At 41.5% G+C, this 26,775-nt stretch overlaps 1 protein-coding gene and 1 long non-coding RNA gene across 4 annotated transcripts in view; both read left to right on the top strand.

Moving 5' to 3' along the window:
- Window positions 1–13,434, top strand: part of LOC146396506 (uncharacterized) — a 229,565-nt gene extending 216,131 nt beyond the window's left edge. Inside the window, exon 6 of the long non-coding RNA XR_014826584.1 lies at window positions 13,330–13,434. This is a non-coding gene — a long non-coding RNA (uncharacterized LOC146396506). The remainder of the gene's footprint in view (window positions 1–13,329) is intronic.
- Window positions 1–26,775, top strand: part of LOC110256746 (uncharacterized) — a 437,041-nt gene that overhangs the window by 131,285 nt on the left and 278,981 nt on the right. For all 3 annotated transcript variants that reach the window (XM_084994807.1, XM_084994805.1, XM_084994806.1), the window contains exon 2: window positions 26,063–26,137. The gene's annotated coding sequence lies outside the window, so the exon portion shown is untranslated. The remainder of the gene's footprint in view (window positions 1–26,062; window positions 26,138–26,775) is intronic.

The raw sequence follows: 26,775 nt of genomic DNA, 5'->3' as shown, positions 1-26,775 counted from the left end.
AATATGCCATACTTTTTCCCCCTGATTTCTTGCAGACATTTTGTAGTATTTCTTGCTTTTGAACATCACTGTTTAGAAGCCTGAAAACAATGTGATCTTTCTCCTTTTTTTTTGTTGCTATTTTTAGGGCCACACCCATGGCATATGGAGGTTCCCAGGCTAGGGGCTGAATTGTAGCTGTAACTGCTAGCCTACACCACAGCCACAGCAATGCAGGATCCTTAACTCACTGAAGGAGGCCAGGGGTTGGACCCATATCCTCATGGATCCTAGTTGAGTTAATTAACTGCTGAGCCATGAAGGGAACTCCTTTCTCCTTTATATATATATATATATATATATATATTGTCTTTTTATTGCTGCTCCTGTGGCATATTGAGGTTCTCAGGCTAGGGGTCAAGATGGAGCTGTAGCCACTGGCCTACACCACAGCTACAGCAACACAGGGTCCAAGCCACATTTGCAACCTATACCACAGTTCACTGCAATGCTGAACTCACTGAGCAAGGCCAGGGATCAAACTTGCATCCTCAGGGATGCTTATCAGACTTGTTTCTGCTGAGCCATGACCAGAACTCTGATCTTTTTCCTTTAACGTTACTTATTTTTTCTGCTGGGATGCTTCAAGAATTATACTTGATTAGAATATATGTTTTGTTTATTCTGTGACCTTTTTTACTATCAGATTTTTTTTTTAATTTTTAAATTTGTTTTATTCTAAATGTAGAGAAATTCTTCCTTATTATTTCTCTACATGCTTTTCCTATTTTATTCTTAATGAAGGATGCCATTTATCTGTTCTTTATATTTACCTATTTCTTTTAAATTTGCTTTAAGCCTTTTACTTCATTTTCTTTCTCTGTATTTATAGGCATTTCAAGACGTTCTCCATGCTCTTATTTCAATTTTTCAACTTTTTTCTTCTTGTTTATAAATTATTTATTAGATCTTCAATAAAGTAGATTTTTTTTGTCCTCAATTTCCCCCCTTTACCTGCTTCTCTTTTTCTGTTTTATTGTTTTGGCTTTGAGCTCTTATTTTATGGAATTTGTTTTCTTTAAAATTCTTTTACTGTGTAAAGTACTTGTGGGGAATCAGTTTTTTTTTTTTCCCCTTGGGTTATGTTTTCTTTATGACTAGATCATTCCCAGGCTATTTTTTAAACTGTGGTGATCCATTTTTTTCATTATTTCCCTGATGTGTATTTTATCCAGTCCATGGTTAACAGGGCATTCTGCTGGAAATTTCCATTCTTACGTCTTGGAAGTAAATTCTCTTTACCAGGATTCCCTGTTTTTGCAGAGTTGTTAGATTTGTTCACTTAGGTGTCACGTTTGGACTGGTTGTCTATTCTGTCTTTCTGTAGACTGAGGGCGCAATGGGGGAGGAGATACATAACTTTTGCTATGGACACTCAGGTTTGGCTTTCTCTCTGAAACTCTCAAGTATCTCCTCCAGGGGCCAACTGCCATGGATTTCTGCTGTCTTCTCCTACTGAGCATGGTAAGCCCCAGTGTCTACTCTTATCTCTCACCCCCAAGATGGGGTAGGGGCTTCTGCCTTTTTTTTTCTTTTTAGGGCCACACCCGAGGCATATGGAAGTTCCCAGGCTAGGGGTCAAATTGGAGCTGCAGCCACTGGCCTACACCACAGACACAGCAACACCGAATCCGAGCCACGTTTGTGACCTACACCACAGCTTGCAGCAATGCCGGATCCTTAATACACTGAATTTGGCCAGGGATCAAACCTGTGTCCTCATGGATACTGGTTGGGTTCATTAACCACTGTACCATGATGGGAACTTGGGGCTTCTGCCTTTGAAGTCATCCCTTGACTCGTTGCAGAGTTGCCTACTCATTCATCTCTGGAGTTTTGCTTCTCTCCAGATTGCAGAATACTAGTACCATTCTTAGGACTTTTTCAACCCACTTTCTTTCCTTTATATTCTATCCTCTAATCTTTTTGGAGAGTGGGGCTTTATTATGAGTCTTGTACCAGATATAGTGAACATGCATAGCCTTTGCTGTGGACATAGTAAATTGTCTATGTGGCACTGCTCCAAACATTCCAGACATAATGCAGCATACACTTTATGTCTATGTTTGTGAAATTCAAAGAAATCCTACATTTCTGGTTTTTTTTTCTAAGTTTCTGTTGCCCAACATTTATAGCACCAAGCTGCTCTCCTTCCCATGTTTGTTTGCTGCTGCTAAATTTGTTTTCTCTTTCATTACTCCTTTTAAAACATATCTTAACCCAAAACACTGGAGTATGACTTCATGTTATGTTTTACATTACAAGGGGAAAAAAACCTATTCAAAATAAGGAATCAAAATGAAAAGTACTCATTCAATGAAACCTAATTTTTAATGAGCTTGCTGTTACATACCCATAAGTCATTTATATTCTAATTAAAATGGAAAAGTGTTCTAGATACCAATTATCTTTTCTTTGTGTTTATTATCCAATCAGTCTTAAAATGGAAAAGAAAATTTGGAATGGATTCATGCATTTAGTTTTTCTCTGTTTTACCTAAACACCTTTTTTTTTTGCTTTTTTTTGGGGAGGGCCACACCCATGGCATATGGAGATTCTCAGGCTAGGGGTATAATCAGAGCTACAGCTGCCAGCTTACACCACAGCCACAGCAATACAGGATCTGAGCTGCGTCTGCAACCTACACCATAGCTCACTGCAATGCTGGATCCTTAACCCTCAGTGAGGCCAGGGATGGAACCTACAACCTCATGGCTCCTAGTTGGATTTGTTTCTGCTGCACTATGATGGGAACTCCTTATATAAACACCTTTTGAAATGAGATATACATACATATATACACACGATACATATATATATTTATACACACACATATATATATACACACACAAACACACATATATATTCATAAAAATGTTCTTTGCCACAGTGACCCAGTCTGTAACTCTTACTGCAAATACATATAGTCATACTAGTTTTATCCTTTCCCTGATGAGAAATTATGCAATTTTTTTGTAAGATAGATATTTCAGCCAATCACTGTTTTATCCCTTCCTAAAGAACTCGCAGACATGCACACACACACAGACACACAGGCACACAGGTTTTCTTTTGTTTTTTAAGATTACAGAGTAATAGAGCAGACTATTTGACACTGGATACTGTAAACTTTAATTCATTACAGGCAATGCAAGTTAAGATTCTTAAGAAATCTCTAAGTAGACGTTGAAAAACAGATTCTCAATACCTGCATCAGGTTTACTAAAATGATTGCTGCATTGAAGTATTTCATATTCCTTCTTTTAGTGATATAATTATTTTTAATAGGTTTTAAAGGAAATATTCCCTGTCTCTATGTGCCCAAAAAATGTTTTCCTAAAAATAGAATATACTGAGTCCAAGAAATATAAATATTTTCAGTGAAATTAAATATATCCAGTAATTTTTCAGAAAATAATTAGACCCAGGTTGGACCTTTTTTTCAGGAGCATGGACTATCCTTCATGTTGGATGTGTACTTTTCACATACAAGGAGAAGGGAAATTGCACCAAGATTTTTGAAAACATATAAGATCTGTTTCAAATACTTGAAATTATTCTGTGCAAAAGCAAGACTTCCAGCATTTAAAAAATTTATTACCTTTAATAAGTGTGGAAGTTACTGTAATTTATGAAAATATTTACCCTCATCAAAGTGTGCTACTATCATTAATAATGCATATTCTTTTATTAAATTAAATATAGCTCTTGTATTAATATTCCAGGGACTAACAAACTATTACTTCCTTTTTGCTTATTTAACTATGTAAATAAGAACAAATTTACTAGTCTTCTATTTTATAGATGGGCAAAAACTCTTTTTCTTAGATTCTGGCAATCATGGATTAATTAATGAGAGAACTGATATACTGTAGTGTTAGATTCCAGAATTTTTTCCTAGAACTCTTAGCTCCTATTAGGAACCATCCTGATAAATTTCTGAATACATTTAAGTCATACTACCTTATAAAACTTATCAGTGTCAAGGTATTGAGTTTTATTGGTCTGGTTTATATTAGTTTAGGTGATCATTTGCTTTCTTATCTTTACATTTAATGGCTAGTTAAGTCCAAAATTTCATCTCTAATTTGAGAATGTTCTGGAAAGCAGTCTCTAATGCTAGACATTATTCTGCTTTTTCAGCATTTGTCGCTCCTTCTTGACCTTCTTCTGAGTTGTGCTTGCATCTGCTAATTGTTGGAGAAGCATACACAGACATGCTGTCTGCATTTAATTTGCATTCCTATTCCCTAATTCAAGTGGGCCCTTAGTCTAGAATTTTAATTCTGCTCACTCCAAGGTGACTAATTCATACCTTGTCTATTTTCAAAACTCTTAGCACTTGTCCCCCATTGTCATTCCCACCTTCAGCTTTAATTTTTATAGTAGGAGGAGTTCCCGTTGTGGCGCAGTGGTTAACGAATCCGACTAGGAACCATGAGGTTACAGGTTCGATCCCTGGCCTTGCTCAGTGGGTTAAAGATCCAATGTTGCCGTGAGTTGTGTTGTAGGTTGCAGACGTGGGTCGGATCCTGCGTTGCTGTGGCTGTGGTGTAGGCCGGTGGCTGCAGCTCTGATTAGACCCCTAGCCTGGGAACCTCCATATGCCGTGGGAGCGGCCCTAGAAAAGGCAAAAAGACAAAAAACATAATAATTTTTATAATAGGAATGAACCTACATAGAATCTCCTGACCACAGGTGCTTCCCTTTTTAGATTTACCCATGTGGTTGCATGTATAACAATGAAAAGTGAACTTACCCTCTGTCTTCTCTTCTGTGACTATGAGTGCATGGTCCATGTTCCTTTCCACCCCTTGGCTTGTGAAGATCCCATCACCTCTACTTGCTTGAAGACCTTGACCTAGGCCTTTCCTCTCTTATGTTTCATCAGTCTTCCTGTCTACTTGGTAATTCTTGCAAGTACATATACCGACACACACACCTGTCTCACTTCACGCTTTAAAAACAAAAAGAAACGGAATCCTTCCCATCTCCAGTTGCAGCCCGATGTGTATCCTCTATGACCAAATTTAGCAGCATTTCCAAACCAGCTGTCTTGTGCTTCTTCCCCAGTCTCTCTCTCAACTTCACTTCATGTAATCTGAGGTGACAACTGCCCTCCTGGGTGGCGTCAGATCCAGGGGATGTGAGAAGAGTCTACCTCACTTTATCAGCAGCATTTGAAACAGTGCCCCTTCCTCTGTTCTGCCTTGTTCTCTTTGGCTTTGGAGACCACAAGAATGCCCTGGACCTTCTCCTGTCAGTTCATTTCTCTCCTCCTTAAATGAGCCACTATCCACATTTTTATACTAAACCCTTCCTAGCTTTTCTGGCTCACCATGGAGTCCTAAAAATTATCCTGAGGTGGTACCTGTTTTTTGAACTTTATAAGTTGGGTTGTATAGAAGGCATTTTTAGTGTCAGTTTCTTTTCTTTTCTTTTTTTTGTCTTTTTGCTATTTCTTGGGCCGCTCCCACAGCATATGGAGGTTCCCAGGCTAGGGGTCGAATCGGAGCTGTAGCCACCGGCCTATGCCTGAGCCACAGCAACGCGGGATCTGAGCCGCGTCTGCAACCTACACCACAGCTCACGGCAACGCCGGATCGTTAACCCACTGAGCAAGGGCAGGGACCGAACCCTCAACCTCATGGTTCCTAGTTGGATTCGTTAACCACTGCGCCATGACGGGAACTCCTAGTGTCAGTTTCTTTTATTCAACATTGTATTTGCTGCACCACATTGTAAGTGGGTGTGATGCTCATTTCCATTGCTTAATTCTTGTCCACTGTACAAATACATCCCGCATGGGCTGGTACAGGACTCAGTTTCTGCACTGGTCCACAGCTGTGTCCTGCGTGGCTCTCAAGCTGGGTGGCCTGTGTGGGTGGGCAGCATTCTTGATGTTCTTAGGGCTACCCTAGGTGGTGAGAAGGATGCTGTAGCCACACCCTGCCCTGACTGGTCCAGTCTGGCTTAAGCTTTCCTGGTTGCTGCTTGGAGAAACTGCTGACTTGGCTTGTAAGTGGGAGGAGTTTATGGCTCATCTTGATAGAGTTTGGCTCAGTGGAAGATAGAGAAGAGGAGAAGCAGAAGAGTTGTTTTTCCAACCACCAGTACACGTATAGGTGAGGACATGGTGGTTAGATGGCATATCTGAGGCCATCCTGGGAAACTGAGGCATCAACTACTTTGCCGCCTGCTGGAGGCCAGCTCCAAAACACCCCCCATGCATCCTCCTCTTCCCTGTGTCATCCCTTCTGCACATGATCCTGTTTCTCTGCAGTACACTCCTTACATATATTTCTTTTTCAGATTCTTTTCCCTTATAGGTTATTACATATATCATATACTTCCAGTGCAATAAGTAGGTCTTTGTGGTCTATTTATTTTATATATAGTAGTTTGCAGCTGTTAATTCCAAACTCCTAATTGATCCCTCAGCCCACTTCTCCCTTTGGTAACCATAGGTTTGTTTTCTATGTCTGTGAGTCTCTTTCTGCTTTGTAAATAAGTTCGTTTATATCCTTTTTTAAGGTTCCACATGTAAGTGATATCACATAGTATTTGTCTTTCTCTGTCTGACTTACTTCACTTAGTATGATGATCTCTAGGCCCACCCATGTTGCTTCTTATCATGTGACTCTCCATACCTGCAGCTGCTGGGAGGCTTTGTGCCCCAGCTGTGTGGTTCTCCTTGCCATGTGAAGGGAAGCTGTCTGACCTCAGTTCTAACGTTTCTGATAGCATGTCTGATCTGATCATTACTGAGCACTCACTTTGTTGGGAGGATTCAATGCTTCGATTAGGATCTTAAAGAGTTCTTTTCCTGTGGCCAGATTGGTTTCTCTCTGTGTCTTTGCCTGGTTCCTTCCTGTAGAGGATTCTTGGAAGTCAGGGGAGGCTTGGCTAAAAGGAAGGTGCACTGCCCTGTGGGGTAGACAGTGGGGAAGGAAGATTGCAGCCTCTGGTTTTCAACTTGCTTGTGATATAACTGGAACAGTAATGTAATTAGTAGAAAAGATAATGTTGGATGTGTTTGAAATAAATTTTAAGCAAAACATTAAAAGTGGTACAAATTTCTCATTTAGTAAAATGAATGACTATTGAGTATTGACATCAATAAAGCCACTCCTTGAACATGATAAAGCATGGGCGTAGGTTTCTCACACTCTTTATCTCTACAGCCTCTCTACATCAGGTTAAAATCTCTAAATGAATAAGTGTGGTTCTTCCAGGAATATCATCTTCAGAATAGGAATATAGTATTTAAGATTGTGTTCTTAAAATCTCCACCCTTCAGAGATCAAACACACTGGAAAGTGATCCAGAAACACATAACCTTCAGAGATAAAAATCAGAATCAGTGTTTGATAGAAGCACTGATTGAACTTTGTGTACGTGGCTTCTAAATAGTACATTGATTTAGATACTCTTTTCTTAACAGGGGATGCTCTCTCATCAAGTCTCAATAAATTAGTGTCTCCCTTTTTCTTTTAAAATTTCGTTTTCATTACAACTGATTCTTGGCATTTACATACTCTCTTCAAGTGAATACAATTGAAATGAGACTCACGAGTTTCTTTTCTAGACGATACTAAAACTTCTCAGCATTTAGAGGACCTGTAACCTTTCTTAAATGGGCCCATCTTCTGGCATGAAAAATAATTCTTAGATGTCACTTTAACTCCTAGTTTCAGTACAAAGACAGATTGTCAGGGTAATGAATTAAAGGAACCTCACTGCAACTCTTCTGGTCAGTGCTGTAGCACAGCCCATATTAATATTTTATTCCCTTTAATATTAGTACATGATGCAGGCTTTATTTAAATGGATTTGACGGGTCTCTGGGTTGGCTTGACAACCAGAGGGAAAAATTAATGTTCTGCATTTAATCTCAGCTCAAGGCACTAAATTATTTTGGAGGTCAGAGCCATCATGCATATCATGCTAAATTATTGTATGTAATAACTATTAGCTAACTGTCTATTTATGGGCTTTTTAAATTGTTTACTTCATGCATCTTGAGCTAATTTTTAAGAAACTATCCCTTTTAAGTTCTTTCCCTTACATGTGGACACTATGAGCCCAGCCTTTGTGATGGGACTAATGGAAGATGCTAGGTGGCCAACTCAAAAATGATGTCCCCCTTGTGAACTGTTAATAAACTACAGAGATCGCACCTCCTTTTGTTGGTTCCATTTGCACATGAAGTTCAAGTGTGTTGAGAGAAATTGGGACTTTTGTAAGCTGTTAAGATAAAAATCACAGAATGCTCTCTATGAAGAAATTGATGGTTAAAAGGATATAGTTGCTTAGGGAACTAGTGAACCTTATTTTAATCATTAGATGCTAACTATTACATTTCATTTGGATGGATATGTAGTGAGGTCCTGCTGTACCGAACAGGAAACTATATCCAATTTCTTGGGATAAACTAGGATGGAAGATAATGCTCAACATCGCTGATTATAAGAGAAATGCAAATCAAAACTACCATGAGATACCACCTCACACCAGTCAGAATGGCCATCATTAATAAATCCACAAATAGCAAGTGCTGGAGGGGCTGTGGAGAAAAGGGAACCCTCCTGCACTGTTGGTGGGAATGGAAACTGGTACAGCCACTATGGAGAACAGTTTGGAGATACCTTAGAAATCTATACATAGAACTTCCATATGACCCTGCAATCCCACTCTTGGGCATCTATCCGGACAAAGCTCTACTTAAAAGAGACACATGCACCCGCATGTTCATTGCAGCACTATTCACAATAGCCAAGACATGGAAACAACCCAAATGTCCATCGACAGATGACTGGATTCGGAAGATGTGATATATATACACAATGGAATACTACTCAGCCATAAAAAAGGATGATATAATGCCATTTGCAGCAACATGGATGGAACTCGTGAATCTCATCCTGAGTGAAATGAGCCAGAAAGACAAAGACAAATACCATATGATATCACTTATAACTGGAATCTAATATCCAGCACAAATGAACATCTCCTCAGAAAAGAAAATCATGGACTTGGAGAAGAGACTTGTGGTTGCCTGATGGGAGGGGGAGGGAGTGGGAGGGATCGGGAGCTTGGGCTTATCAGACACAACTTAGAATAGATTTACAAGGAGATCCTGCTGAATAGCATTGAGAACTATGTCTAGATACTCATGTTGCAACAGAAGAAAGGGTGGGGGAAAAACTGTAATTGCAATGTATACATGTAAGGATAACCTGACCCCCTTGCTGTACAGTGGGAAAATAAAAAAAAAAAAAAAAGAAAAAGAATGTATGTATATTATGACTGGGTCACTTTGCAGAAATTGGCACAACACTGTAAATCAACTCTATTTTAATAAAAAATAAATTAAAAAATAATTGAAACAGGATTGAAAAAGAAGTTGAAAATAATACTATTAGATTTTTAAAGAAATATTTTAATGACAGATCTGACAAGTGAAATATAAGATAATATATGTATTATTTATGCTATAAGTAAGTTCCATATACTTGTCCTTTGGTCTGACCTTAGTCTAAAGGTAGACAGGTATCAATGGTATTTGTGGCCTATGAGAGCCCTGTCTTTATTTCCTGGGCATTTCTGTAATGAGAGCCTTAGAAGCCTGTACCTTCAGAGTTGGGTCTTGCACCTCTAGCTGCTAGGAGGGTGGTGGGGAGGTTGAAGAAGGCACGTACTCTCCTTGCACAGTTCTGCCTCCTCTGGATTTGATTTTAACCACAGCCAGCACTTTTGTATGAGGCTGGCAGAGGTTAAGCACTTTTAACCACTTTACTTAAAGTAGCATCAGTCATGGCCAGTGGGCCATGAGCACAGAAAGAGCTTCAGAAGAGAAGGTGATTTTTCTTCCTGGTAATGAATGGTGATAGGCCAGGAAACTTATTGTACCTTCCAGAGCTTATCCAAGTCAGGGCAGTGAACTTCCATGAGGCTGACTGTTGATATAGCCTGGACCTCACTGAAGGGCTGAGACACCACGCCTCAGCCCATCTTTCTTTCTGTCTTTCCTGTCTCACTTATAAATACTTCATTCATCTAAATGAGAACTTTTTGGAAGACTGCTAGTCTGGAAATAGCAGGTCTATCTAGTGACTCTGGTAGCTCCTCGGTGACATCTAGACCTACAAATAGGCTACTGAGCAGGGAGGTTTGCTGCTTTGGGGATGCCCGGCTTCCACCCTGCTCAGTAGCTTGAGGTCCACCATGTGGCTGGATGGGGAGCAGAGTATGGTAACCGGACAGAGAGGGATGGGAGGGAAGGAAAAAGCTTGAGGTTTCTTTCTGATTGTTTTATGGTCACACCCACAGCGTATGGAATTTCCCAGACCAAGGATTGAATTTGAGCTGTAGCTATGCCCTGTGCTGCAGCTGCAGCAATGCCAGACCCTTTAACCCACTGTGATGGGCCCGAGATTGAACCAGTGCCTCTACAGTGACCCTAGCTGCTGAAGTCAGATTCTTAACTCACTGTGCCACAGTGGGAACTCTAAAAAGGCTTGAGTTTTAACCTCCCCTCCAGAAGTCTGGCTGTCTGGCAATGAACATCTAGGACCCAGGCTGGGCATGGGTCTTTTGATGGGACAAAATTGGTATTCTTTTCCTTATCCTCATCCAGTGACTCAACTAATGCAAAAACAAAATGAAACGAGACAAAAACCTCTTCAAATCATACTTTCTGTGCTGGGGCGATGGAACTCAGGGCCAAGTAAGTCTCAGTTCAAGCCCTGTGGCATTTGTGGCTACGGCATCCTTAGGCTGTGGGCTTGTCCCCACCACTGGGCACCTCAGCCTGATAATGGAGGAGAGAGCTTGGGGGCAGCTGTGTGAGGGAGCAGTGTTGATGGCTGGGTGAGATGGGAAATGGGGCACCATAGCATCAGACGGAGAAGGTGTGGGAGCCAAGGATCTGCAGCCCATCCTGGGAGGGGGGGCAGCATTCAGAGTGCGGCAGGGTTTGACATGAGGACCAAGGGGCTGGAAACCTTGAGGAAACTGGAAGTGGACGGATCATTCTTTTTTGCGGTTAACTAGCTTTTGGCTTGTGAGCTTTCGAAATCTAAGTGTTTTCATAGATGATGTTTTTTGAGTTGGAAGTTTCGGCTTTGTTGTTTCTTAATTAAGAAAATGGTCCTTCCTTGCTCTCCATGGAGAGCCTTGCCCTTAGGCCTTTGGGTTTATAACAACTAGTGGGGCTCAAGGAAGAAGCAGCAGAGAACATTCTTCAAAAAACTTGCTTGTTCTGACTCCTGACCACCTGTGCTTTCCAGAGGAAAGGGCTGATACTAAATTTCAATGGGAAATAAGTAAGAAAATCATGTCATATCCGATTCTGTGATTAATGGCACTTGTAAGAAGTCACCGTGTACCTAAAGTTCCTTGAAAATACATTTAAAGAAGCAATCCTCTCCCCTCTGCTATTAGGAAACCTATCACAACAGTGTTTGTGTTGAAGCTTTATCAAAATCAAAATGCTGTATCAAAATAAAAATCAAACAAAAGGCTCTATCACTATCTTAAATACACATTGGACAGTATGGGTATTAGTGAAAGGATTCTGTGCATAATTCTATCACTTTGAGGTGTTTAGGCTTCAATAGATAAAGAGGAAGAGATGCCACATTTTCTTTATCATTCATAGAAAATCTCATTAGTTAATTGGGAAGGACACACAAACTCTGGCCAGGAGAACGGCACAGCCCCTGTGGCAAAGGGCTCTAATTTTTTTTTTTTAGGTCTGCACCAGCAGCATACGGAGGTTCCCAGGATATGGGCCGCATCAGAGTTGTAGCTGCTGACCTACACCACAGCCACAGCAACACCAGTTCTAAGCCACATCTGCGAACTACACCACAGGTCACGGCAGCACCGGATCCTTAGCCCACTGAGAGAGGTGAGGGATCGAACCTGTGTCCTCATGGATACTAGTCAGATTCATTTCTGCTGAGCCTCGATGGGAACTCCCACATCTCTAAATCTGTAGGATAAGTTACAAAATGGTAATTGGTCTATTTAGTAACTACACTCCATGAACAAACTTTAGAATCCTAGGAGGTCTCTATGAAGGGAAGAACTTACAGTTCTTACAGAAGGGAATCAACCACAGTTAGATTTGGTAGGTTTGCCAAAAGCTGAAGAGCAGTGAGAGAGGGAGTTTTATTTGTTTTTACGTATTTGCAGTACATGCTCTGCTTTTTGGGTATTTATTTAATATTAATTTAATAATAATAGCTTAATGAATTATTGGATAATTAGGTTTATTGGATTAATTGAACTTGGTAGACCTCATTTAGGAAACAAGTGTTTTGTGTGTGTTTTTTCCCTTACTGCCTCTGGGTTACATCTTGTATGAAACTCATAACTTTTACTTCCCTTTTGTGTTTTAAAATGTCCAGTCCAGTTTAAATCAAAATCTTGTTTTCTTATCCATTTGAAGGCTTCTCGGAGTTCCCATCGTGGCGCAGTGGTTAACGAATCCGACTAGGAACCATGAGGCTGCGGATTATATCCCTGGCCTTGCTCAGTGGGTTAAGGATCCGGTATTGCCGTGAGCTGTGGTGTAGGTTGCAGACACAGCTCAGATCCTGTGTTGATGTGGCTGTGGGGTAGTCCGGTGGCTTCAGCTCTGATTAGACCCCTAGCCTGGGAACCTCCATATGCCGTGGGAGCGGCTCAAAAAATGGCAAAGACAAAAAAAAAAAAAAAAAAAAAAAAAAAAAAAGACATTTGAAAGCTTCTCCACCTCTTTTTCACACAAAAGAAGGCAAGCCCTGTAAGTTTTGATAAACTCCTGGGTTCACTCTCCTTGGTCCCCTGCTCCTCCAGGTGGTTTGGGGCCAAGGAGAGAGCACAAGAAATGTAGACAGGTCCAGAGTGTTGAATGTCTTGGCTGCTACAGACTAAGAGGCTGGAACAGCGGAGATAACTTCGCCCTGGTTCTGAGGCTAGGAAGTCCCAGATCAAGGTGCTGGTCAGCTTGGGTCCTGCTGAGGGCTCTCCTCCTGGCCTCCAGATGCTGCCTCACACGGCAGAGGCAGCGCTCTGGTGTCTGCTGAGGGCACCAAGCCTCCCAGATGAGGGCCTCAGCCTTATGACCTTGTCTGACCTTTATCACTTCCTTACAGACTCCATCTTCAGATGCAGTGACACTGGGGGTTAGGGCTTTTACAGAAGGATTTGGGGGTGTGGTGGGGGATGTTCAGTCCACAACACTTACTTCACTTACCTGGTATTTTATTTGGTGTTGAGAATTCTCTCTTGATTCTCCAGTGACCTTTATCAGAAGACTTCTGTCCTGGGCTAGAAAAAGTGGGCTCCCGGGAGGCCGCAGAAGAGACCTTACCTGCTTTCTTCACTCTATTAGTGAGGGCAGAGGTAAGCTGCTCAAACAAAGGGACTGAAGATATAATAGCTAAAATCATGCTTTCTCAATAGTGGTGAAAATTGGTTCTTGGGGGAAGGGAGAATGAAAAAAAAGCCTTAGCTTTTGAAATGGTTTGTGGCCTTCCAAAGCTCAACACATCATATTTCTTAGTATTTCATCTCATTAGGAAGAAATTAAAATTAAATTAATCAAATTTATTTTGGGAGTTCTTGTATGGCTTAGTAGTAATGAACCTGACTAGTATCCATGAAGACGTGGGTTCGATCTCTGGCCTCGCTCAGTGAGTTAAGGATCCAGCATTGCTGTGAGCTGTGATATAAATCACAGATACAAGTCAGATCTGGTGTTCCTGTGGCTATAGTATAGACTGGTGGATACAGCTCTGATTCAACCCCTAGCCTAGGAACTGCCATATGCTGCAGGTACCTCCCTAAAATGGCAAATTTTTTTTTTCTCCTTGGTGTAGGAGAGGGGCAATAATGACAAAGATGCGGAGAAAACTCTGGCTTAAACAAAACAGAGATTTATTGCTCTCTGGCTTAGTCCAGCTCTGCCTCATGAGGTCATTTGGGGCCTGAGTTCCTTCCATCTGACTGTCTCACCATCACCCAGGGCATCTCCTGGTCTGCAGGATCAAAAAGCTGCCTTTTTCAGATGAGAGGAAAGAGGCGGATCCAGAGCAGACATGTCCTTTCAGCAAGTGAGGCAGAAATGGTGCCCATCATGTTTGCTAGCACTGCATTGATGATAACTTAGTCATGTGGCTACTTTGAGTGGACAGAGGCTGGGAAATGCAATCTGTAGCTTGGCAGCCATGTGTCCAGCAAGAGAAAGAGGGCATTTGTGTGCACAGCTAGCCACCTGCCACATCAGCCCTGAAAATGCACCCTTGGGCTGACTGCTGCCTCCCAGTGGCCCATCCCACACAGCCCTCTCTCCTGCAAGCAGTTGTTCAGGGCAATATACTTTCAAGTGCATCCTAGCCTACTATGCAAGGTGTCTACCTGGCCAGTGGGGATGCACGTGACCTGGCTGCATTAAACGGTAGAAGGCACTTGGCTTTCATAAGCATCCTCTTCTCTTTGCTCTGTATCCCTGGACTGCTCTAGCCAGCCTGCTGACTTCAGAATTCCCAGGTTCAAAGAAGGCAAGTTTAAAGAGATGTATATTAAGATCTAGAAGCTCCTTCTCTATTCTGTTAGCCACAGAGGCTAACAGGCACTTCTTTCAGGTGAGAAGAAAGCTGCCTGACAGCAGTGAGACTTACACCTCCCCCCTTGCAATCTTCCTCCAGGCCCTTGGAGAACTTCTTTTTATTTTTTTTTATTTTATTTTATTTATTTTTGTCTTTTTGCCATTTCTTGGGCCGCTCCCGTGGCATATGGAGGTTCCCAGGCTAGGGGTCGAATTGGTGCTGTAGCCACCGGCCTACACCAGAGCCACAGCAACGCTGGATCCAAGACGAGTCTGCAACCTACACCACAGCTCACGGCAACGCCGGGTCCTTAACCCACTGAGCAAGGGCAGGGACCGAACCTGAAACCTCATGGTTCCTAGTCGGATTCGTTAACCACTGCGCCACGACGGGAACTCCGGATAACTTCTTTTTAAGCTTCCTCATTTGCCTTGGGGTATGAAGAGCAACCCTAAGCCATGCCCTGTGGGAGTGGTAAGGGAAATGCCACAAGGCTTTGAATCCCTTTGCTTTAAGGAGTTATTCCCTCTGATGATGTCTCTTAAAAAGAAGGGTGGGGATGGGGTGGGCCAGTGTAGTGGATGCTTGGTGCCCTGCATCTCATCATATTGGTTCGCTTTTTATTTACACCACAGCTGTGTCAGACAGTTCTAAGCACACAGATATCATGCTACCACAGGTATCTACCATGAACCTCTCCATTTCTGTCTAAGCCTTCTCCAAAGCAACAGGTTTCCCCTGTGCCCATTTGTAGGTCCCAGTGCCCAAATGCAGTGCAGTTAACACTGCAACTGACCCTCAACCAATGGGATAGCCAGTGGGTAAATGCCCCAGACCTCCTTCTTTGTGTGGACCATCCTGTCCCAGAAGGCATTCTCTGTTTCTCAGAGGGTCCTGCACAGTGATGTCCCTGTTGCCCAGGGCAACAGTCTTAGCCCAGGGTCCTGAGTTGGTTTCCACCTACCCTGCCTCCCTCTCCCCGTTCCTTCACTCCTGTATTCTTGTATACACTATTAAATGAACTACCTCAGTGCAAGTCCTTGCTGCAGACTCTGCTTTCTGGGGAACTCAAAGCTATGGCTTTGTTATATTTTCTAAGTCTTATAGCTATAGGTCTGGTAGCTCTCTTTATAAGGTGCAGATACTCATTTTCCTGAATTTTGGAGCCCTCAGCTGAAATGCTGAGTGGGTGGAAAGACTTTCACTTTTATCTTTTCATTTTGACAATGGCACATTTTCTTAAATTCATTTAGCTTCATATTGAAAATTACTGTTGAGTTCAACAAAGAAATCTTGTTTACCTTTTTACAAAAGGCATTCTTGAGTGAATTATGTTCTAATGGCCTAAGACTGAGTTATCTAAGGAAAACCTAGCTGAATGGCCTATGTATGAAATATCAGCAGCCCAGCTAATGACGTAGTACCAGGGAGTAACTGGCTTATGCAGGACTGGCTTGTCACTGATGACACAACATCCTTGTATTTTACATTGGAAGCCATTCATTTTGTCCTTTTGCAATTTCATCAGTTACATTGTTTGTCTTGATTACAAATATTTTATAACAGAATTTTGTATCTCCATGATGAACACTTGATAGAATATTAAGAGGATGTTGAATGTGTATTGGGATTATTGTAAATGTAAATAATCAGTATTCATGTTGTCTTACCTAATCAGTATTGGTCTCTTCCTTAGTGAACATTAGGAAAGCTAGTAGAAGAGAAACATGGACATAGGACAATTTTTGCTTTCTTTCTGCCCTTTTATAACTAAAATAATTGGCCCTTGACATGAAATAGACTCAGAAACCGTGTCCTAGCCTGCAACCCTCCCTTGGTCATCTCAGTTCTTGGAGAAGGTCAAGTTGTATCCTGCGATTTATTAAAAATGCTATTATTAGTGTGTTGTAGCAATATTTCTTCAGAAGTTAAAATGATGGTTGGCTTTAATATAGAAAACTTGATGAAACTGTTCTAAATCACCCATAGTTAAGGTAAAAGATGAGATTCTGATTATTTATCATTTCTGTAGTTTCTCAGAGAATTGTCTAGGCCTTTTGAGTCTCTGTTACTCTATCTAGTGATTTAAATTTGTTGGATTTGAAGGAAATTGGTAAGAACACTTCAAGATTATTCAGAAAGATGGTTTCCAACCCTCTTATAAGAAATAGGTTCACAGTTGACTAGGGAGTAAAGGGGAGTAAAGCAAACTTTCCTGGAACATCGTTAAAACTAACTCCTGCCTCCCCTGGCTCCATTCTTTCCTCCTATACACAAAAAACAACTTCTAATTTTCGCAACTGCACACCTAAAGTTTCTTTTTTCAGTGTTGTTTATGACCCAGTTTTAACACTTTGAGATTTTCTTCCATACTTTTTCTAGCACAAAAGAAGGTGTTCATCCATCATTAATTTATACTGCTATTATGCAGCTTGAGTGTACTTGAGAAGCCTTCTGGGGCCTCTGAAAGAAATCTGAGGCATGGATTTTCTGTTCACCAAAATGATTCTTGGAAAATAAAGTATAGGTAGATATTTTTAAAAAGAGGGGAAAGAATTCCCATTGTGGCACAGCAGCAACGAACCTATTATCCATAAGGATGCAGGTACGATCCCTGGCCTCACCCAGTGGGTTAAGGATTCATTGTGGCCATGAGCTGTGGTATAAGTCACAGACGTGACTCAAATCCTGTGTTGCTGTGGCTGTAACATAGGCAGTTAGTTGCAGCTCCGATTTGACTCCTAGCCTGGAAACTTCCATATGCCTTGGGTTTAGCCCTAAAAAAGACCAGGAAAACAAACAAACAAACAAACAAAAGATGGGGAAGATTTTAAAGAGTCCTAGACCCAAACACTGCCTGGGTCTGGGATGTTTTTATGAGCTAGGTGTCCACATGGTGCTCGCTTTCATTCATTTCAGTTGCAGAAAGTTAGATTTCCTTTTATATTTAAAGTCCTCCTTACTCATTGAGTTCTATTTTAATAACATTTTCTTAGAGCATAGCAAAAAGAACAATATCAGAATTGTCCAAATTAGGGAGTTTGTGCTGTGGCTCAGCAGGTTAAGAACCAGAATATTATCTGTGAAGATGTGAGTTTGATCCCTGGCCTCGTTCAGTGGGTTAAGGATCTGGTGTTGCCATGAGCTGTGGTGTAGTTTCCAGATGAGGCTCTGATCCAGTGTTGCTGTGGTGTAGGCTGGTAACTGCAGCTAAGATTGGATCCCTAGCTTGGGAATTTCCACATGCTACAGGTGTGGCCCTAAAAGAAAAAAAAAAAAAAGAATTTTCCAAATTAAATTGGTCCAGGCCTAGTCCCTGGGGCATAGACTTTCCTCTGGTAGCTGCGGGTCCATAGCATAGATGTCATGCAGGTAAGGAATTTGTGTGTTAGGATGGAAAGCACATGGTTAGGAAGACCATTTATGTATAAACCATTTATTTCTCAACTTTGGATTTTCCAAGGAATTATTTTCTCATGGGGCACATTGAAGTGGGGGGGGCAAGTATGTAGGAAATAATAAATGAGTCCCTTTTTGTTCTGCCTCTGATGCTTCTTCATACCTGTCTACCAAATTGGTCCCCTTTCCCTCATATCTGCCACTACCACCTTAGTTCAGACCTTGATGGAGTCATGCTTACATATCGCAATACTCTGCCAACTGGCCCACTGGTCATGACATTTTTGTAGGCTCTCTCCCACACCTTCTTCTTTTTTTCATTTTTAAAAGTTTTATTGACGTACAGTTGATTTACAATGTTGTGATAATTTCTGCTCAGCAACAAAGTGATTCAGTGATACATGTACACACATCCATTCTCTTTCCAATTCTTTTCCCATCTAGATTATCACAGAATATTAGGTAGAGTTCCCTGTGCAATCATTCTATATGCAATAGTGTGCATACGCCAATCCCAAACACCTAGTCCACCCCTTTTTTGGCTTCCCCACAGTATATACTCGGCCAGGGATCGGATCCAAGCTACAGTTGTGACCTCTGCCATAGCTGCTTCACTGCCAGATCCTTTAATCCACTATGCAGAGTGAGGGATCGAACCTCCATCCTGGTGCTGCAGAGACGCTGCTGATCCTGTTGTGTCATGGCAGAAACTCCACTCCAATATCTTCTTGAGCAAACTTTGTGCTCCAGCTACTGCTGTGGCCCCTAGTTGGAGGGATCTGTCTCACCTTGGATGTACCATGGACCCAGCCTATTCTTTTTCACCTCTGCTGTCTGTGATCTCTCCCTCTGGATGCATGGCATCTGTTCTGATGAATGCATGTATCTGGATGTACGAGCAGGTAACACCCTCTGTACAACCTGGACCCAGAGGGGTCCTGGGGACAAGATCTGTCCCCTTCCTGATTGTGGTGGGCTGTGCCAAAGTACATTTTACACAGTTCCTCAGATGGAACTGTCCCCACTCAGGTTATCTGTTGGTCTTTGCAAAAACCAAATGGATTGCAGCAGATGACGAGGGCTGCCTGTAAATGTAGCCCGTTATCAGTCCAGTCACAACTACTGTGACAAATGGAGGCTCTTGAATGTGATGAATCAGTATAGACTCTCTTACTTTTTATGTAGCAGCTCATTGGCTAGATAGTTTTTCTCAGTTCTTATAATTTAGAGGGTCTAAAGTAGTTTGTGCTTACATATGATAGATAGCAGTACATTGTCCTGTCTTGTCCCAAGATTTCATCACAATATAGTTCTCAGGAAGCTTGGTCATCTTAAAACTCTGCAGATTCATGTTACTTTGCTATATTTATAACATTAGACCAATTGGATTTGATGAGAAAGAAGTAAAAAGTATCGTGGTACCTTAGTAAGATCCTTGCATGCCAGAGTGTATGAGACGAACCCTATGAGGATGTGGGATCCAGCTGGAGCAGTGATATCTGAAGGTGTCTAGTGGTCTTTGGCACACATTCCTGGACATTACTTTGAACGGACATGTTGTTGGACCTTGCCCTTCCTACCACTAAGAAAGAGGCATAATATTTGGTGAGCTTATTTGGAACCTGAAGGAAGCATATGCTGTAGTTGAGAATAATATGCTCACCCTTTCATTGAGTAACTCAAAACCACCAGTTCTGAGTGTGACTCGGAGCAAAAGGGGGCTCTGTCAGCAGTCCGGGTTGTGGTGAAAGCTGTCCAGCCATCCAGACCACATAACTCGGCAGAACTGGCTGCACTAGAGCTACTCATAATGGATGAAGATGCTGTGTTATAAGTCACCATGTAGTTGCCATGATTCTGCTGCTAGTCCATGCCTTCCACAGCAAAGAAGTACTGCTTGATATTTACAAAGCATCCCTGACCTCCTGCTGAGCACTAAGAGCCTGATCAGCTGACCATGGGACATCAAAGGAGTATGAAACTGGAGCTGTCCATCCTCATCTGGGTAATGTCCAATGCACTGCATCACACATTCAGGCAGTGTAGTGGATGCACACTGTTGGGTGCAAGTGGTACAATCAGCGAAGAATGCAAGCCATTTCTGAGGGCACAGGAAGTCTCATGGCAGTTGGCCCAGACTCCATGACACCTCCCTTTGTGGCACTGATGCCTCTCCTGCATCTGTCACCTATGGATCACACAGGGTTTCCTATGCTTGACAAACAGAAAAAAATGGGGTCTAGTTCATAGGTTGGTGGTTAATGTGTTGGTCATAGTTAAAAATGTTCTGCCACAAATCTCTAGCACTGCGTAGGAAGGAATTTGGACAGTAGTGAAGGAAAATCCTCCCATTTATGGAAAAAACTCCCAAAACTCTTGTAATTTTCTAAGTGATGTGTTGAGAGCAAAGAAGGTGTCCCTTTTAAAGCTAAAGTAATGAATTTTGGACACGACTCCCCAACCCTGCCAACAAGGATGGGGGCTGGTGGCCAGAAGAACCAACCACGTGATTAGAAAGTTGGAATTTTTGTCCCACCCCAGCCTCCAGGGAGGGGAGAGGCCTGGAGGTTGAATCAGTCATCATTGGCCAATTGTTGAATCAATCACAACTATGTAACAAAGCCCAAATAGCTTTTTGTCTTTTTCAAGGAGCTTCTGCATGGGGGAAACAGAATGATTCCATGGGCCACTGTGCTGGACCCCAAACTCCATGAGGAGAGAAACACCCCCTTTTTTTTCCTTTTTTTTTTTTTGACAGAGCTTGGAAACTTCCTGGGCCAGGGATTGAACCTGCACCACAAAAAAGATCTGTGCAGCTGCAGTGACAATGCCAGATCCTTAACCTGCTGCACTGTGAGGGAACTCCACTAATTACTCTTGTTATCTGGGTGATATACTATATTTAGACAGCTTCTTTCTTGTCTGAAGGAGGCCAGGTTTTGTTAATCTTAGCTCCTCGAGACAGGGACTTATTAAGGATTGTGCACCAAGTCTGCAGGCAGATAGACTGAGGCAGGAAAATGAAGTCAGAAAAGTTCTCCTTGGGTACTTATGAACTATTAATAAATGCCTCCCATTATTTGCTAAATACTGCTTTGAAGTACAAATTTACCATTGAGCTCCCTGAATTTAATTCCTCATCTTTGCTCCTTATGAGTAATGTGAACCTGGGCACATTTCTTAGTCTCTCTAAACTCTGTTTTCCTCATGTGCACAGTAGGGATGAAAGATCCCTACTTCACAGCATTGTCTGAAGATTCGATGTGATAATGTGATCAAAATTGTCTCAGTTTCCCACACACAATGGGATATGTACCTGGCAAATGACAGTGTCCTTGGCCTCATCTGTTTCCTTTTGTTAAACAAGGGTTTACGTGAAAATCTTTCTTCCTGCACTGGATTAACCAGGAACTTTCTAATGAGTAGAATTTATGATGCCTGAGTTTTCTAGACACAGGTCTGTGAAGGACCTGGGGCTTCTTGGTCTCTGTTCACCATTCACATTCCAACCTGCTCGGGGAGAAGCTGTCACACACACTGAAGTCATGTGGTAAGTAGGTACAGGGAGAGTGAGGCTGAGAACGTGGAGGGTCAGTACTCGTGACGATGTCTGTCATGATAGAAAGTGGAGAACACAGGCAAAGGGTCAGGTGTCCTGTGCTTTTGCATGTGTGACAGGCAAATGGCCGACTCCTTCCTTCCCTTTGCCCTTTTCAGATGTTGGTCTCATAAGAGGCAGGATAAGTCCTGGACAAGTTCGGGGTTAGGGAAGTTGGGAGTCTTGTATGAGGCATTGAAGGATCTTGAATGCTGACTGAAGAATTTTCTCACTCACATGGTCTCATTTGATAGATAGATATTTTTCTTATTACAGCTGTACCTGTGGCATGTGGAAGTTCCCAGGCTAGGGGTCGAATCGGAGCTGCAGCTGCTGGCCTATAACACAGCCACAGTAACACAGGGTCTGAGCCACATCTGTGACCTACATGACAGCTCACAGCAATGCTGGGTCCTTAACCCACTGAGCAAGGCCAGGGAGCAAACCCACATCCTCACAGAGACAACGTGGGTCCTTAACCTGTGGAGTCACAATAGGAACCCCCTCTTTTGATTTTGGGGCTCCTTCTGAGAGCGGTCTCAAAATGCCACAGAGCTACAGATGAAGATGTGAGCTTGGAGGACAAGAAGCAGTGCCTTGGCTGCTTAGAACGCGCTCTAGGACTTGACAAAATCCCATGGAGAGACAGGTGCAGTTGACGAGATTGAAAGAGCAACAGGGCAGGGGTTCAGATGAGGAGCTGAGTGATGCCTGCCATGGGGAGCATTGCTGGGTGGGGCCTGAGAGAAACAAGAAATGTACACATGATTGGCACTGAGAAATCCCACCGCACACAGCTGAGTCAAAGCTGAGTAGCTTATGGTCACTTAAAGCCCTATTTGGTCCTATACCTGATAGCAAGGTGAATGGGCTGAGGCATAAATGACCAATTGTATTTTCTCTTGTGGACGGGGCTTGCCTAATCAGCCACATTTTTCCACACAGGTGGGATAAATATGTGGCAGACGTGACTATCCCAGTGCCCCCCTGTGTCGTGTATGAAGAGGGTTCTGGGTTTGGGGAAAGGCTGATGTGCAGAGGGAGGGGGGACTCAGTTCTTGGCTTTTTCCTTTCTTCAGACCAATGAAATAAATGACATGGACATTTCAGCTTTTACTAACATTGATTGGATTTGATCAGCCTCTTAGAAACGTTCCACTTTGTTGGCTGATGAAATTAGAAATGGAGAGGTCGCCAAGGTCAGGATGAAGTCCGCCATCCCGGGAATACAGCACCATTAGCAGGCGGATGGAAAAGCTGGGAAGAGGGATGCAACGTGTCTTTATGAGAGGGTTTAAAAAGATGATCACCACCACTCCACCCAGGCTCTGTCCTGGGATTGGGTCACCTTTGCGTCCCAGAGTCAAGGCTTTTCACCAGCCATAGCCGCCTTAGATTCAGTGCTATGTCTGTGGTCTCTTTCTTCTGTTCATCCCAAACTGGAATGTCAGGATTTCAAGCCTGGGATTGTGCATAGGATTGTAATGGTTTGGACAAGAAATGAGTTTAAAAAAACAGGCCTGGACTTTGATGTGTTGAAAGATGAGGTTGATGGGTCCATTTCAGATTCAGGGCCTGAACAATGACAAGCTAAAACGCTGTAAAAAAGACTCTTTTCTGAGATTCTGAAACAATGGTTTATAATGATTCTCTACTGATGACTTGAAAGGTATTCATCTTAATTCAAGGTTATCCCGGAACTCCTGGTCCAACACTTCTGGTCTTGATATGGAAGTGATTAAAGTATTCATAGACTACATTTCAAATACTGTTGGATTTCACATTCCAAGAACTATTTTTTTTTAAAGCTGGTTCAACTCTACAGTTTTAGAGTTGGAAGGGACATTTTGGATCATTTGATTTAAACTTCTCCTTTTAAAGATGTAGAAATATGGTATTCAGAAAAAACTGAAGTTATATGCTTATCAAAGTACCAATTGTTTACATCATCTTTCTAAAATTGAAGTATAGTTAATTTTTATTATTAGTTTCGCTTGTACAGCATTGTGATTCAGAATTTTTACAGTATATTAAAAGTTGTTATAAGATAATGGCTATAATTCCCAGTGCTGTACAGTGTATACTGCTTTCTATCTTATTCATAGTAGTCAGTATCTCTTACACCTTTACCCCTATCTTGCCCCCACTTCCTTCTCCCCAACTAGTAAATACTAGTTTTTTTTTTTATACCTGTGAATCTGTTTCTATGTTACTATACACTTTCATTTGCTTTATTTTTTAGATTCTACCATATAAGTGATAACATAGAGTGTTTGTCTTTCTCTGACTTATTTTACTAAGCATAATTTCTAGGTCCATCCATGTTTCTGCAAATGGCATTTCATTCTTTTTTATGACTGAATAGTATTCCATTGTAAATATATACCACATTTTCTTTATCCATTCATCAGTTGATGAACACTTAGGTTGCTTCCATATCTAGGCAATTGTAAATAATGATGCTATGAACACTAGAATACATGTATCTTTTAAAGTTGCTGTTTTTGTTTTTTTTTGGATATATGTTAAGGAGTGGAATTAACTTCTGGTTCATGTGGTAGTTCTATTTGTAGTTTTTTGAGGAACCACCGGACTGGTTTCCACAGTGACTGCACCAAATTACATTCCCACCAGCAGTGTACATGGGTTCTCTCTTCTCCACAGTCTCTTCATCATTTGTTACTTCTTATCTTTTTGAGGATGGCCATTCTGACAGGTGTGAATGATATCTATTATTGCTTTGATTTGCATTCCTCTAATAACTAGTGATGTTGAATATCTTTTCAGGTTCTTGCTGGCCAAATGTATGTCTTCTTTGGAAATAAGAATAAGACCTCTACTGAGGTCTTCTGCACATATTTTGATTGATTTTTTTTTTATATTAATTGTATGAGCTACTTACATATTTTGGATATTAACCCCTTGACTCTCATATCACTTGTAAATATTCTCTCCCATTCAACAGGTTGTCTTTTGACTTTGTCAATGCTTTCCTTTTCTGTGCAAAAGCTATAAAATTTAATTAAATCCCATTTGTTTATATTTGCTTTTATTTCTGTTGCCTTAGGAAACTGATCCAAAAAAAAAAAAAATACTGCTACAATTTAGGTCAAAGAGCTCTGCCTGTGTTCTCTCCTTGGAGTTTTATGGTTTCAGGTCTTCCATTTAGTTCTTTAATCCATTTTGAGTTTATTTTTGTAAAGGGTGTGGGGACATGTTCTAATTTCATTCTTTATCATGTATCTGTCCAATTTTAATTATGATATGTGTCAGTGTAGGTGTGTTTGGGTTCATCTTATTTGGGATTCTTTGTGCTTCCTGTACCTGGATATGTATTTCTTTCTTCAGGTTTGGAATGTTTCCAGCCATAATTTCTTCAAATACATTTTTGCTCCTCTTCTTTCTCTCTTCTTCTGGGAACTCTGTAATGAGAATTTCAGCCAATCGTGCACCCAGCCTCTGCTGCCCCTGCCCTGTTATGGCACCACCCATGAAGGGCAAGAGGAGCCCACATGGACTCTTGGCATATGTCAGTATGTGAGCTGTGGTGGAGTGGCCTCTGTCAGAGTTCGGGGAAGCTCCTGAGCATTGCTTGAGTAAGCGCCTTGGATGATCACCACCACTCCACCCAGGCTCTGTCCTGGGATTGGGTCACCTTTGCGTCCCAGAGTCAAGGCTTTTCACCAGCCATAGCCGCCTTAGATTCAGTACTATGTCTGTGGTCTCTTTCTTCTGTTCATCCCAAACTGGAATGTAAGCTCCAAGAAAGCAAAACTTTGATTTCTATTCTTGGCTTATTCCCACTATTAGAATAATGGCCAACACAGAGTAGGCTCTCAAATAATATTTCTTAAGTACATGCGCACATGTAAAGAAAGAAAAATAAGTTAGTTGAAAATTTTGCTTGTAGTTAATGATTTTAAGGAAAGAGTCACAGAGAAGGTGGCAGCTGAAGTGGAAGTAGCAGTATTCGTTGGATTTCCGTAGGGATGTTGGGGGTAGCATAAAATGTGGAAGAAGTGATTTAAGAAAAGGAACATTGGTTTGAGAATTTGGAATAAGTTTCAGGGAATGTAAAGTTATTGTCTGTGTTGAATATAGATGGTATGAAGGGAGAAGTAAAAGATAAATAAATGACAAATGTAGAGCAGTAATTCTGCTAAAGCCTTCACTCTGGGGAAAAGATAGGCCATTGAAGGATTTTGAAGAGTAATGTCTCCTAATGAATATAGTGCTTTAGAGTGTTTCTAAATTGATTACAGCATGTAAGATGGATATTACTAAAGACCTAATAGTGGCAAACCATTGAAAATTAAATTACAATTTTTCAGGTGTTGGAAAGAGGGAATTACCTGTTCTGGCAGCCAGAGAAATAGTAGTGTAGATGTCTCCTACAAGCAAATTAATGTTTTATATCACTTTTTAGAGTATCTACTTCTGAATTATTGAAGTAATGGTGACCTTGATACAAAAGGAAAGTCAGAAGAAGGACCATATTGGGGTGAGTATATTGAATGCTAAAAATTGCTGGGACCTTTAGTTAAAATATTTAATATTGAGTTTGAAATATGTATCTTGGGCTTTGGAGAAAGGTTAAAGCTAGTAATATAGATTTTGGTGTCAGCTGTGTAAAATGATATTTAAAGCCATGGGAAGGAAAATGCAGATGAAATTTCCAAGGACATAGTATAGAGTAGGGAGTAGAGGGAACAAGCACAAAACCTGAGGTTTTGTGGGACTCCAGGGACTTAGATTGTTGGAGGAAGAAGGGAAGCCACAGATGCTAGATAAAAGGTGAGTCAGGAAATCTGTTATCGGCTATGCCCTGAATAGCACTAACTATATATAATATGATAGAAGAAAAGAGGAAAGTAAGAGGGAGAAGGGGAGTCATTGAAAACATTGTTGGAATGCGTCTCATGGTTCATTTATTCACCACGCAAATATCTCTGCCACTGTGATTTGATTTGTAATGCCCTGCAGCCGATTGTATTTTCCAAGGTGGGAGCCAGTAGTTCCCATTCCCTGGGCTCTTTTACAGCCTCACTACTCTCTGCGTAGAGGGACTCTAAATCCCCTTGTCTTGTACCTGGTTGCTGGTGTGTACCAAGTCATTGTCACTGAATGACTTCTGAGGCT

The sequence above is a fragment of the Sus scrofa genome, chromosome 14 (genome assembly GCF_054392235.1).
Source record: "Sus scrofa isolate SSC_HxYL_T2T_F1_AM1 chromosome 14, Sscrofa_HxYL_maternal_Yorkshire_Landrace_v2.0, whole genome shotgun sequence".
Classification (NCBI taxonomy): domain Eukaryota; kingdom Metazoa; phylum Chordata; class Mammalia; order Artiodactyla; family Suidae; genus Sus; species Sus scrofa.
The sequence above is the reverse complement of the archived record's forward strand: the minus strand, read 5'-3'. Positions and strand labels throughout refer to the sequence as shown.